The following is a 13,677-nucleotide window of genomic DNA, read 5'->3' as shown; positions in this document are numbered from 1 at the left end:
CTGCTTGCATCTGCATCTTGGGTGTGAGATACTTCTTCCCTCCTTTCTGTCCCTGGTATCTCTCCCTCACCCAGGCCTGCCTTGGCTCCAGTCCTCTAATTTTCCTTGCCTCAAACATCGAACTGCCATTGCCATTCTCCTAGAACTTGGTTTTCAAGATTTACTTCCAGGGGGCATTTCCATGAATGGTAGCAGAGAAATCTCCTTTGCAAATAACAGGACCCCACAATATAAAAAAGAAAAGCAGAGTGATGTTGGTTAAAGCATTTTCAGGGCCACCCAGATGACCCTTCCTAAAGTCATAGTGAAGGACACCGCTGCCTTGGAAACCCCAGGTGAATTCTGACATGCCCTGTACTGCTTTCAGGTAACTCTGTACTATGGTGAAAGGGACTGCTTGATGGCTTTGATCCTTAAAACTGCCCCACCAGGGAAAGGATTTATGCCCCTTAGAGAGGAGAGGTGCTTGCCCTCCCTTGTGCACTATATTTTTAAGGAGTACCTGACTGCCATGAACAGTCTTGATCAATAGAACCTAACAAGTTAAGTACCAAGAACAGCTTCAGAAGAACATAATGCCAGAAGGGCTATCAAAAAAACCAACCAGAAGCCAGGGGACTGCAAGAAGAGGGTAGAGATAAGCATGCACCCAATAATTCTATTTTGCATCTGATTAACTTCCACAGCTGCGTGCCCTCCGGCCCTGGCCTGGTTCTCTACTGCTGGCCTTGGGTTTGTTGGTTAACCAGATTGAATCTCTAATTGGTGAGCTACATGGAAAATATTTTAGGAACCTCCTTGTCCTCCTTGCTTTCTAGCCCTCCTCTCCCATCAACAGTAATAAAGGCAATCACTTTTGTTAGGCCTAACATGCCTCCTTTACTGGTGGATCCTATAAACTTGGTGAGGTAAGCATTATTGGAACTATTTTTCTGACAAGTACTCTGAGGCTCAGAGAGGTTAAAAAGTTGCTCCAAGTCACAGAGTAGCTAGGCAGGGAGGCTACCTCCGATCTGTCTGACTTCAAAATCCGCATTTTATTTCCTGCCAGGTCACAAGGCTCTCCACTCAAACACGACTATAGGTCAAGGTCAGCAATGTGGAAGCCCTACTGGAAAATCCCCTTTCACAGGACCCTCTCTGGTCACCACCCTGCAGAGTGGCATCGTAGGACCTCATTTTCTGTCTGGAAAGAATCGATCTCTCTTTCTCATCTTGTGAGCTCCTCAAGGACAAGGATGACCTATTGTCTATATTTTTGTATCACCTGCGCCCACTATAGTACACGCTCAGTAAAGGTAGGCTGAACTGGCCCAGAAACATACCATCTGAGAGCTTGTGAGAAATACAGACGCTCTGGGGGCATGTCAGACATCCAGAGTTGGAATCTGCAATTAACAAGGGCCCCAGGTGATTCATGAGTACTATAATGTCCAGCACTTTCCATCTCCTCATATACTCTTTTTTTCACATCAGTGTGTAGAAGATCAACTCTCTCCTTTCTATTCTGAATCATCATATGGAGCCACACGTTGTTTTAAGACCAACAAAAGTTCAAGTGGTCTCTGGGGAAACTTTACCTAAGAAATGACCTTGCTTAAAATGCCAAGCAGTCTCTAATCTCAAGGAATTCAAGTGAGAAACAGTAGTGCTTTAGCTAAAGACTGCATTAAAAGTTCTCCTTTTAAACATATGCTCATATTTAATAAATGTTTATTTAGTGCTCTGAGATACTATTAATCATCATCACATTTAAAGTAGAATTACTCATAGTTAAGTACCTCATTTGCATTCAGAAATTTCTAACCTTTGGATAGCATTCACCGACAATTCAGCTCATTTCCCACACCTGTTTATTGAGCGCCTACTCTTAACAAGGCCCCATAGGGATGAGATGCTGTGGGGAATGTGACAGTCTCTGACCTCCCATCTTCGCTACAAATAGAATGAGGATGAGAGACATGCTAATCAAACGATTCTGTAAGCAAATAATGCATCAAGTACCATTTCCACTATTTAAATACGAAACTCAATTAGATGCTTGCTATGATGCAGCCAATTAAACTGTTGGCGTAAAGCAACCAAGAATACTGGGTTATACTGGGCTATTTTCAACACCTGACCCCTTGGGAAAGCGAAGTCTCAGCGTGCATGGGACAGACAGTGGCACGATCACATTGGAAGAACTGACAATTCATGTAAAGAACAAAACACACACTTATTTTAAAAATTAGGAAAAAGCAAGAAACAAGAGAACTTTGGCCTCTTATGGTTCAAAAGCAAGACTTTTTGAAAAATTTTAACATATAAGGAAGGTAATAGTAAAAGTATATGCATACATCATTATTTTAGTCGAAATTCATTTTAGAAGAAATTAGATTTCATTATTTTAGAAGAAATTAACTTCAAATCTTTAACCTAAGAACAAGTAGGAGTGTTAAGAGTGAGCTATAAACATTACAGACTTAAGAAAAGATACAGACTTAAAAACGACTTTTCAAAAATAAGATGAATTTAATCCTGACACACATCAGGTGATGTGTGTTATCTTTAACCATTTTCATTATTTTTACCATTTTCATTATTTTTATCATTTCATTACTAAACAGCCAGTAATATTTTTTCAAGGGTCCAAATTGTTTTAAAATAATCAAACGGGCTTAAAAACAATTATTGTTTTCTACGTACAGATCAATTCTTTAGTCACCATCTGAACACTCTCCCAACAGACCAGGGAATTTTTTCATCACACTAATTAGTAAAGCCTCACTTGGTTCCTTTCTTGGCATGTTTAACTCTTTGGGGGTTAACGTTTTATTAATAACATATTTCCTCTAGAATGTATTCCCTCCTTTCATCTCCACAGGAACCACTCTGGGAAGCAGTGAGAATAAAACTGATTCTACATTTACGCACAGTGGGACAGATCAGCAAATAAATAGAGGCATCGATTTCCAAGAAGAAAATGGCTAAAAGCAGCCCATTTACAAGTCTTCTAAGTCACACTCCACATCTCTCTGTGAGATGGAAGATAATTACCGAATGCCTTTATGTTGCACACTTTATTTTTAACTAAATCTTTAAGTAGACTGCTAAGAAATACCAATACTTCTATTGGTCCTGTTTTAGCCCTGCATGAAACACTGAAATCTTTACTTTTGTAAAACAGTGGCCCAGGTCAGAATAACTCTTCTTAACATTACACTTATATTTATTTAGGGGTTATTTTAAAAATAAATTTGGGAGTTATTTTTGGCAAATTTTTCCTTTAAGGAAATCTTAGTGGCAGAAAGATGGATTATGTGCACTTCAATTTGAACGGTGTCTCTCAAGGAAGGCAGCTGTTTTTAATGCAAGCCGTAATTAGTTGGTAAATTCACTGGATGGGGACTAAGTTACTGCCAGAGACAGAGATCTTAGCAGAGCTGAGGCTTGCCGGGAACTGCTTTAGAACTAATTACCTGGGAAGTCCAAACAGTAAAAACCCTCCTATTAAAGAAAAAGGTTTGGGTTCTACATGATCAAGACTGGCTAGCTCATCTCTGCTGATTAACTTAATAACTAGTCAATATTTTACCTGCAAAGAAATAGGCTAACCACTTTAATGAATTTGGGCTGGAGACCAAAGCAATGGGTAAAGTAAAAACGCTAGAACTCTCCCCTCTCCGACCCCTCCTGAACACCTGTTGAACTCCATGGCTATGGCTATTAACTTTTCGGAAACTAAAGCCTCCCGGATTCAACCTTGGGGGTTTTTAGACTTTGTGGAAGTGCGTGTGTATATATTTAAGGTTTCCATCTTGCTTAATCAACAAAACTGGCTACTAATTATTTATGAATCAGAGGGCTGAAAACAAACTTTCTTACCTTGAACAGTTAAGGAGTGGCAAGCAGAGGAGAGGGGCTGGTTTTGAGTTTAGCACCTTGGTACCTGTCCCTTCCCCCTGGTAACCCAGGCTCTTTAGAAAGGTCAAAGGTGCGCCCCTCCTCGGCTCAGGGAGGGGGCACACTTCTCAACAAAACAACAAACACGCTGGCATCCAAGCTGGGGAGTTCCAGGGGGCCAAGCGACGCGAGGAGCCAGGCTAACGTCCAAGCTCTCGGGGGCAGACACAGCACCCAGTCCGGCCCGGAACCGATTCCGATGCAGGGACCCGGAGAGACCAGGGCCCAGGGCGCGCACGCCGCACTCTCTGGGGGGTCTCCGGCTCCTCGCGTTTCGAGGGGGCGCGCGATGGGACTCAGGGAGGGCAGCGGGCAATCCCCGAAGCTGCTGCCCAGGGGCACGACCCCTATCCACCTCGATACACCTCGAGGAACCCCAAATTCCGAGGCTCGGGATGCCGAGTCCTCTGCCTCCCGCGTCGAGACGCGCCCGGAGCCCACCAGCCCAGTCGTAGCTACCGTCCTGTAGGACGGGATGCACTGGGCGGTGGCCTGACTGTTGGGGGGGACACCTACCTCCCAGCGCCCCAGGTCCCCCGCGCCGCGCAGCCTCGCGCCCCTCCCGGCCCCCGCGCCCCCCGCGCCGGCGAGCAGGTGACCGAGTCCTGCAGCCCGGCGCGCACGTACGCCCACCCCGGCCCCCCAACGCCCCTAGGCGCGGCCCCTTACCTCGGAGCGGGCCGGAGCGGCCCCGCGGGGCCGGGCGCGGACTGGGCCGGGGAGACGCGCCTCCCGCCGCCGCTGGGAGCCGAGGCGGCGAGCAGGCGCGGCGAGCTCCTCCCGGGCGGCGGCGGGAGGCGCTGCTCTCGCTGCCGCCGCCGCCGCCGCCGCCGCCGCGGCTCCGGGTCTCAGAGCTCCGCGGCCGCCGCTCCTGGGCCGCCGCCGCGCGGGTCCCTCGGCTCCTGCGGGAGGCCGGCTGCTCGCGCGGCAAACTCTTCCGCACGCAGAGCCGGCGGGGAGAGCCGCCTCCCCCTCTGCCTCCTCCTCCTCTCTCCTCCTCCCTCCGCCCTCCTCCCTCTCCCCTCCTCCTCCCCCCTCCCCCCCCCCCCGCCCCGCTCCTCCGCTGCCTGCGGGGTCTCTCCTGGCCCGGACCCAGCCTGGGACCCGCACCGGCGCGCGCCGCAGGCAGACCGACCCCGGACCCTCGGCTTCCCCGCGCGGCGCAGACACCCGCGCTCCACCGCCGCCTCTGCCGGGTTGCAAGGGACTCGAGGCAGGGTCCGGCCTGGGGCGCAGGGTAGAGACTGGGTGCTGGGGGGTTGTGCTTCGAGATGAACAGGCCGAGAGCGGAGGCGAGCGGACGCGGGGCTGCCAACCGAGGTCCCGTTAAAGTTGTCACTTGAGGGTATCGAGGAATCTTTAGCCTCTGCCTAGTGCAGACCCTCGTAGTGCTCGCCGCCACCCTGCTGTCCCGCGCGTGGGGGGCCCAACTGTCACCCCCCTACACGCTGTCCTGGAGGGGCAGGGCTGCGCGCGGGTCCCGACCCAGGACACCCGCGCGTCTCTGCGGGGCCCACGGTGATTTCTCAATGAAGGGCAGGGGGCAGGTGAGAGGTGGGGGAGAGATGGGCGAGCAGTGTTGGGGGAGGACGGCAGCGGCTGCTGGGATGGTATCATCGGTGCCTCTTCTGAGGCGAACGTAGCTGGTCCGGAAAATGGGTCAAGGATGGGAAGGACCCGGCTAAGTGCCCCCCTCCCCGGCAGAGGCACGTGGGGCTAGGGGGCTGCAGCCCAGAGCGCGCGCTCGGAGCTCCACTCTGCCTCTCCCGCCCCTCCCCCGCTGCCCTCCTCTCCTTTTGCACCAGTGCAGGAAATGTTCCACTGACCTACATATTTTTCCAAACATACGTGACCTTTTTTTTTTTCCTCTGTGGGAGGAGACAGGCAAGAATCCAAGAAAAAGAGAAGCCTGAGAGAGAGAGAGGCGCGCGCGAGAAAACAGGGAGGCTTTTACCAAGGCTCCCGCAAACACCGAACGGAGACAGATGCGCATAAATAGTCCCCGGCAGCCGGAGCTGCCTTCTGATACTCTGCGGGGCTCCGAGACCGAGTCCGGCGAAAAGGGGAGACCGTGTGCCCCCGCTGAGGTCCGGAACAGTGGCCGGTTTCCCCAGACTCGCAGTCCCCCTTTATCCCGTACACAACGGGGAGGCGCTTGGGTAGAAGCCCCACAGAAAGGAGAGACCCCCACGGCTAGGTCACCTCTTCCTTGACATCACTTAGGCACATTGCCTGGCGCAGCGATCTGCGCCGTGCAGCCTTTTTCGGGCGTCCCTGGGTCCCTCGCACATTCCGGCAAGTGGCCCTGGAAAGGAAAGCGCCCCTGCAGGCCCTTTCCTCTCATACTCGATTCTGTGGCCAGAAGGGGTCTCCTAGGGTCTTTGCTGGGAGCTTAAGCCCAGACGGTGGACGGGTGGGCTCCCGCCACCCCACGCGGTTCCTCTCGCTTTCTCTTCTCCGTCGAGTTTGAGACATGCCCTCTCCCGCGCAGACCCGACCAGCAGCGCCTTATTTGGGCATGCAACCCCACACCGTCAATTAGATCAAAACACTCACACAGAGCTCCTTTTTCCCCCCTGTAAAGTAGGTCATTCTCTTTATTTCCCACTTGTATTATTTTTGTCTAATTCTCCTCCTGAAAAATAATCAGCTGCAAGGAGCTTTGAGCATCCTAAGAGCAGCTGGTATTCTCAGGCTTGCTTCTGACTTGGAGGGCTTTTCATGAAAGAGGAGGAGGTGTTTGGCCCATCATCGTTTTAAAGTCCCTCCCTTTCCAAAAGAAGAAAACATGTTTGATTTATTTTATTTTGCTTTGTTTTTCTACCCAGTTCTTTTCCTTCAGGCAAGTAGGTTTCACCCTGCTCTTAAAGGGTGGCCATGACTAATATCTACTGAAGGATGAAGTTGTGTACTTTTAACCGGATTTAATGCAGAATTTAAGGCCACCTCCCTTCCTTTTTTGCTTTGAAAGAGATTCCAACTCCCTTCCCCTACTCCCTTTTGGGAACTTGTTGAACAATTGCTAAATTATCTTTTAGGAAACTTGAAATGGCTAGCAGTAATAACTCATCAAGCAATTCTGCAGGGCAGCAAGTATTTTCCCTATCGTCTGTCTTTATCTGTTGCCTGGTAAGATACCCTACTGCATGTGTGGTTTCTGCCTTTTAGTCATGGAAATGATGTATGTGTGCTTGTTGTACTTGTTCCAAACTTCATCCCCTCTCTCTGACCATAAAGCAGAATGGAGTCTGAAGCACAGAACCCAAACAAGGGTAGAGAACAGGATCCCTGCCCCTAAATGTGCCCTTTCCCCCAAATAGAGGCGAGTCCCTGAGGAAAATTTGGGCCCTGTTCATTCTATGCATTTGATAGTTCAGTTCCTTTTACTTATGTTGGTTGAAGGCTTGCTGTGAGTCAGGCTGGGCTTGGCTTATGAAGGATTAAGGGAACATTAAGGCAGTTTCTGTGCACAGTGTTTACGATGTCAAGGCAAGGGATAAATATGAACCAAATAAGGCTAGTGCCATTAGACAAAGTGCCATGAGGGTTCAGAGGAAGGAATCCGGATGGACTTCTTGGAAGTGGTGACATTGATGCTAAGATTTTTCATTAACCAAACAGCAAAGCTAAGCTGATCATACTATGCATTATTTAAAATGTGCAGCACGGAGCAAAAGAGCCATTTCAAAACTGCATTGCCAGTTATGGGAAATTCTCACGTGGTCCCAGTCATCAATCCTTTGGAAGAACATGACTCTATTGACTGAGTGCTTCATTGATGTATACAGGAACCCCACCTATTTTTCAAAGAATCACAATATATGGAAGGGAGGGTCAAAATATTTTATAGTCAGTCATATCATCTTTTTCTATCATAGAAGTTGAATGTGGCATAGCCTAATTAAAAATATTTATCTAATTAAATTCTCAAAATATGTATTAGGTGACTATCAGTGTCCACGTGTAGTGTTATGTAAGAGCAAGAATGTATGGGGTACTACACTAATTGCAGCACTAGCCCAGGGCTTAGGACCCGCGTTGAGTATATACATTCAGTGACTTAAACACAAACATTGGAATAGACAATAAGAACAGGGTTCTTCTGTGTGGGGATAGTATCAGTTTTTCTAGTTAATCATAAGGTGAGAAGGTCTTCTTTTTCTAATATGGATATCTAGAAGACCATTTGAGAATTCTTACCTGCACATATCAGTTTTCACTTCAAAATTCAAAAGAAAAATAAAACACAATACCATGCATCATTAGGTAGAATAACATTATGCTAGAGAAGAAAAATGCAGTAATCAAGGCAGAAGGGAATGTTGGGTTAATATAAGCATGAAGAAGAGGGCTTAGAACCCACGGAACCCAATGCCTGGAGACTAACTCTGAGGCCAGGGCTTAGGGTGAGCACCTACAGGTGAAGGAATCAAGAATGCCCACCCTGTGTTTCTAATATCAAGGTAGCATTAGAACGCCCTGATTCTGCAGAAGCTCATAGAATAGAATAGGATGCAGCAGGCTCTCTCTTGGGCTTGAGGATGCTACCAGGAGACAATCAAGGCCTTGTGCGGCCTGCCTGGGAGGGTTAAGACTTGACTTGGCATTCATGCCTGCTAGATCACGTGGTTGGCAAACTGAAGAGTGAAGTAAGATTTCCTTACAAAGCCAGTGTGGAGGACCCAGGGAGGAAAACTGGGCTGGAGGAGTCTGGAGGTGACAAAATCTTATAGCCTCAGTTAGTTCCCACCAGCTAATTGCTTCTGAGGACCACAGGAGGAAGTGGCACACTTGTGTGCAGGCCTGCATGTGCACGTGCGTGTGCGTGCGCACACACAGATCTGAAAAAGAGGTGGTGAGACGACTGCCAATGTAATATTTCCTTATACTCAAGCCTCCCTAAGGAAGTCCCTTCCTGTACATTTTCTCTAATAAAAAAGTTTGATTTTAGGTCCCATCTACTCTCTTCTAAGAGGATTTTTGAAAATCGACATTATTTTTTAGAGCAGTTTTCGGCTCACAACAAAATTGAGAGGAAAGTACAGAGATATCCATGGCTCCTTTCCCCTTCCCCTCCTCCCCCAGCCTCCCCCGCTATAAGCATCCCCCACCTGAGTGGTACATTTGTTACACTCGATGAACCTGCATTGACACGTCCTAATCACCTAGAGTCCATAGTTTACACTAAGGCTCACTCTTGGTGGTGTACATTCTGTGGGTTTGGTCAAATGGCAATGACATGTATCCACCATTATGGTATCATAGAGAATAATCCCACTGCCTTAAAAATCCTCTGTTCTCTGCCTATTCATCCCTCCCTAACCCATAACCACTGGCAACCACTGATCTTTTTATTGTCTCCATAGTTTGCCTTTTCCAGGATGTCATGTAGTTGGAATCATACGGTGTGTAGCCTTTTCAGAATGGCTTCTTTTATTTAGTGTCATGCATTTAAGTTTTCTCCATGTCTTTTTATGACTTGATAGCTTATTTTTTAAAAGCACTAAATAATATTCCATTGTCTGGATAAGAGGTTTTTTAAAATGATATTTTAGTAAATAATGTTTTCAGTAATAAAAGGTGTCATTTATCTAATACTTATGTTCCAGGTATTTACATTACCTCATTTCATCTTCCTAAAGCCCTGTAAAAAAAAGTGATTTATTATTTCCAGTTGGCAGATAAGGAATCTGACTTAGAGAGGCTCAAGGTGCCCTCAGTTACTTGGCAAATACATGGCAGAGCAGGGCTTGAACCTGACTCTGATGACTGCTAAGCCCATGCTGCCCCCAACCCAACCCACCACTCGGCCACCTCCGATGCCAAGACAAAGATATTCATAGCATCATTCACTCCCCATAAGATCTTGCTAGGTAACAAACTGATACCAAAGCAATTCTATACATTTTTGGTCTCTGTTTTCTCTTGTTCTCCACTCAATGCATCCGTTATTAATACCTTTACTCCATTCTTAAAGTGGGTATCATCCGAGTGCTTGAAATAGAATTCCAGGATCAAGGATTAGGTTGGCAGAAGAACAATACTTGGCCCTGATAATTCATAGAAGGAAATGAAGTCATTGGGTCAATACGTGGGTTATTGGCCTATTGGTATCTCACCAAGCGCACCATTTGGACTTTGGCGGTAGACTGGATGGGAGTGTCCTTTTGTAAACATATGTGATCTTCAGACCCACTCTGGGTCTCAGGTTGGGGAAGGATGCAAGTTCCTCTCACTAAAGGGAAAGTTTAGGTGCAGGTTGAGCCCCCTTCTCTTGGCCCAAGATTGTGGTACCAGTGCAAGCCAGCCCAAGGAGGGTGCTCTGGTCGGCTGTTACCTCTGGTCATCCTGCAAGGATATAGCCTTTCTCACTGGAATGGGAACATCTCTTTGGGAAAATGCTCAGCTCAAATTGTGAGCGCTCCAAGGAGCTATTCAAACCACCCCACCTTAAACTGACAGCCAACGTGAGTGAACCTACAGAATGCAGAAGGGACATTTGTTTCAGAGCATGTGGAAAATAGAATGGAAGAAAAGTCTTTGTGTATCAGGGTGCTGGCAATTGAGGGGGGAGGAAGGAGCGAGGGCAGTAAATGTGGGAGAACTGTAAATGTACCAGAAGGATGGGAGGTGTTATTCAGCTCCTGCAATGAGCTGAGGATTTCAGAAGCCACTGTAGAGTTGAAGTTAAAGTGCATCCACCATAGAAGAAATTACTTCAGCTCCTGGCCTGCATTTTTGGAGGCACAGGCAAGATGTGGAGCCATGCACTTTTCCAACGAGTGCAAGGGCACCCTTAAAGAACAGGGCAGAGAGACAGCTGTGTTGACATTCAGTGGGCATTGTCTTTAGCTGCTCTCAGCTCCCGTCCCATTTAACTCTGCTCTGAAGAGGTAATTTAATGTGTTTACACACGTCTGTTTGTAAGAGCACGTACACACCAAATAGAAATTCCCAGTTAATTTCCCAGCGCGGTTTCCATCTCTGTCTCATTTTTAAATTCTCTGACTTCCATGTGATGCCGTTTGAAGAGTTTCACTTTCTACACTAACGAATGCATAATCTGCCATGTACTTTGCCCAGGAAGAACATCTAGTGATATGAAATTCATTACACATAGTTCACTTGAAGTGAAAAGCTAATTATAGAAAAATGTTCTCCAAGGAGCTATTTATAGCCCCTCCCAAGTAGGCAGCAGACTACGCACTTCCTGTAAGGGCAAGCATTATTTTATTAGTATGTTTTGTTACGAGATTTATTGAAAAAGAGGCTTTTCTCAATGGCCCCAGTTGAACACTTACGTTGACCGGGAACACAATTCCGTAATAGAGATGAATTCATTTTATTTATTTGTTTATCTATTCATTCATTCATTTATTTATTTGAGATGCAGTCTCACTATGTTGCCCAGGTTGGTCTCAAACTCCTGGGCTCAAGCGATCCTCCTGCCTCAGCCTCCTAAGTAGCTGGACTACAGGCATGCACCACTGCACCTGGCTTCATTCCATCTTTTTAAAGCACATGTGCTGTTGCATGTAACTCCAGATTTCTTCCTTTCCAGGCAAATTAAGGCTTTGAAAGATGCTTTTATCATGGTAACTGGGCTTGATTATATTTTTACATTCCAGAAATTGGTAATTAAAGCCATCTTTCCTTTGTGTTATCTTAGGTTCAGATAGTCCAGAGTATCTATATCTGAGTGTGATTATTAGGGCTTTTATCTAAAGAATTTTCAATGGAGAATGCCAATGGGTGGCATTTTGTTTCCTTGACCCTTTAAAATTCAGAGTAGTGGTTCTCAAAGTGTGTTCTGTGGACCAACAACATCAGCATCATCTGGGAACCTGTTAGAACACAAATTTATCAGCCCTATCCCAAACCTACTAAACCAGAAACCCTGTGGAGTCGGCCTAGCAAACTGCATTAACCAATCTTTCTGGAGATTCTAATACATATAAAGTTTGAGATCCACTGGTTTAGACAGTTGGTGATGAGGCAGACAGAGGGTTATTCAACTTCTCATATTGTTTGAGCTAATTTTATCAGTCTTCCTATGCCAGGCCCTGGGCTAAGAGCATCGCAAGTATCAATTTATTTAATCTTCACAACTACCCCCTGAGGGCAGTTTTCTTATTGGCCCATTTGACAGATGATGGAATGGAGGCCTAGAGGGGTTAATTTACTTGCATAAAGCAATGCTGCTGGCAGGGAGCAGAGCCAGGATGGACACATGGGCCTCTCTGCCACCCACGCCTGCTTCAAGCAGCCTGCAGTCATGCTGGCTTCTGGGGACACTGAGTCAACTGATAAAAATTTTAATAAGCCTTCCCCAATTCTTCCCCCCATTTTCCTATTCCCTTATTCCTTCTCTTTCTCTCAGTGTCTCCTTGTCACTTCTCCTCTCTCTCTTTCTCCCACTTGCTCTCCTCGTCCCTCTCCCTCTCTCTCCCTGCCTTATGCACATGGATGCTTTAACATATGATCATCCTATCTTTTATCTCTTTCTCACGTAGCTCCTCAGCAGGGTCCAATTCTGCCAAGTCTAGGTCATAGTGCTGAGCCAAGACCTGGTGACTTCAGGCTGTGTGTCAAGCCAGTTGGCTTGATCGTGGCCCTGGCAGGGAGGGACATGGAATTACAAGGCATAGTACCACGGAGGATTTATGGACCACAGAGAGCTGTGCCTGCCACAGGGCAAAGCAGTTTCTGTAGGCATTGCTTGAACTCATGGGAGCTGGTAGTCTAAGGGAAATGACACTGAGCTGGGCCACCAGGTACATTAATTTGTACTATAAATTAATGTAAAAATAAAGCATTAGCATTGTGAATGGATGGCAGGTGTAAACCTTAAGAAAATAGAATAAGAGCTCAGAAATAAACTCTCAAATTTATGGTCAATTGATTTTGACAAAATTACGAAGACAATTCAATGGGGAAGGAATAGTCTTTCTAACAAATAATGCTGGGACGACTGGATTTTAACACACAAAAGAATGAAGTTGGACCGCTACCTCACATCATATGAAAAAAAAAGAACTCAAAATGGATTAAATGCATAAATATAAGAGTTAAAACTATAAAATTCTAAGAAGAAAACATAGCTGGTCAATCTTTATGACCTTGAATTTGGCAAAGGATTCTTAGATATGACACCAAAAGCACAAGCAACCAAAGAAAAAGATAGATAAATTAGACTTCATAAAAAATGACAACTTGTGATGATTACTATCAAGAAAGTGAAAAGACAACCCACAGAGTGGGAGAAAATATTTGCAAATCACATGTCTGGTAAGGGACTTGTACCTGGAATATATAAAGGACTCTTATAATTCATTAATAAGAGATAAACAATCCAATTTAAAAATGGGCAAAAGATCTTAGTAGACTTTTCTCCAAAGAAGGTATAAACTTGGCCAACAAACATATGGTCAACAGCTGCTCAACATCATAAGTCATTAAGGAAGTGCAAATTGAAACCACTATCAGATACCGCTTCACATTCGTTGGCTATAATTAAACAAACTAAAACAAAATGCAAAATAACAAGTGTTGGTGAGAATATGGAGAAACTGAAACCCTCAGACAAAGCTGGTGGGAATGTAAAATGGTGCAGTCACTTTGGAAAAACAATCAGGCAGTTTCTCAAAAAGTTAAACATAGAGTTATCCTATGATCCTATAATTCTACTCCTAGATATATACCCAAGAGAAATGAAAACAAATGTCCACACAA

At 46.1% G+C, this 13,677-nt stretch overlaps 1 protein-coding gene across 1 annotated transcript in view; it reads right to left on the bottom strand.

The window, feature by feature from the left end:
* NPAS2 (neuronal PAS domain protein 2) overlaps positions 1 to 4,896 on the bottom strand; it is a 182,538-nt gene extending 177,642 nt beyond the window's left edge. Inside the window, exon 1 of the mRNA XM_012740460.2 lies at positions 4,615 to 4,896. The gene's annotated coding sequence lies outside the window, so the exon portion shown is untranslated. The remainder of the gene's footprint in view (positions 1 to 4,614) is intronic.
* Positions 4,897 to 13,677: the final 8,781 nt, after the last annotated feature.

Source organism: Microcebus murinus, chromosome 3, assembly GCF_040939455.1.
Source record: "Microcebus murinus isolate Inina chromosome 3, M.murinus_Inina_mat1.0, whole genome shotgun sequence".
Taxonomy (NCBI): Eukaryota; Metazoa; Chordata; class Mammalia; order Primates; family Cheirogaleidae; genus Microcebus; species Microcebus murinus.
The sequence above is the reverse complement of the archived record's forward strand: the minus strand, read 5'-3'. Positions and strand labels throughout refer to the sequence as shown.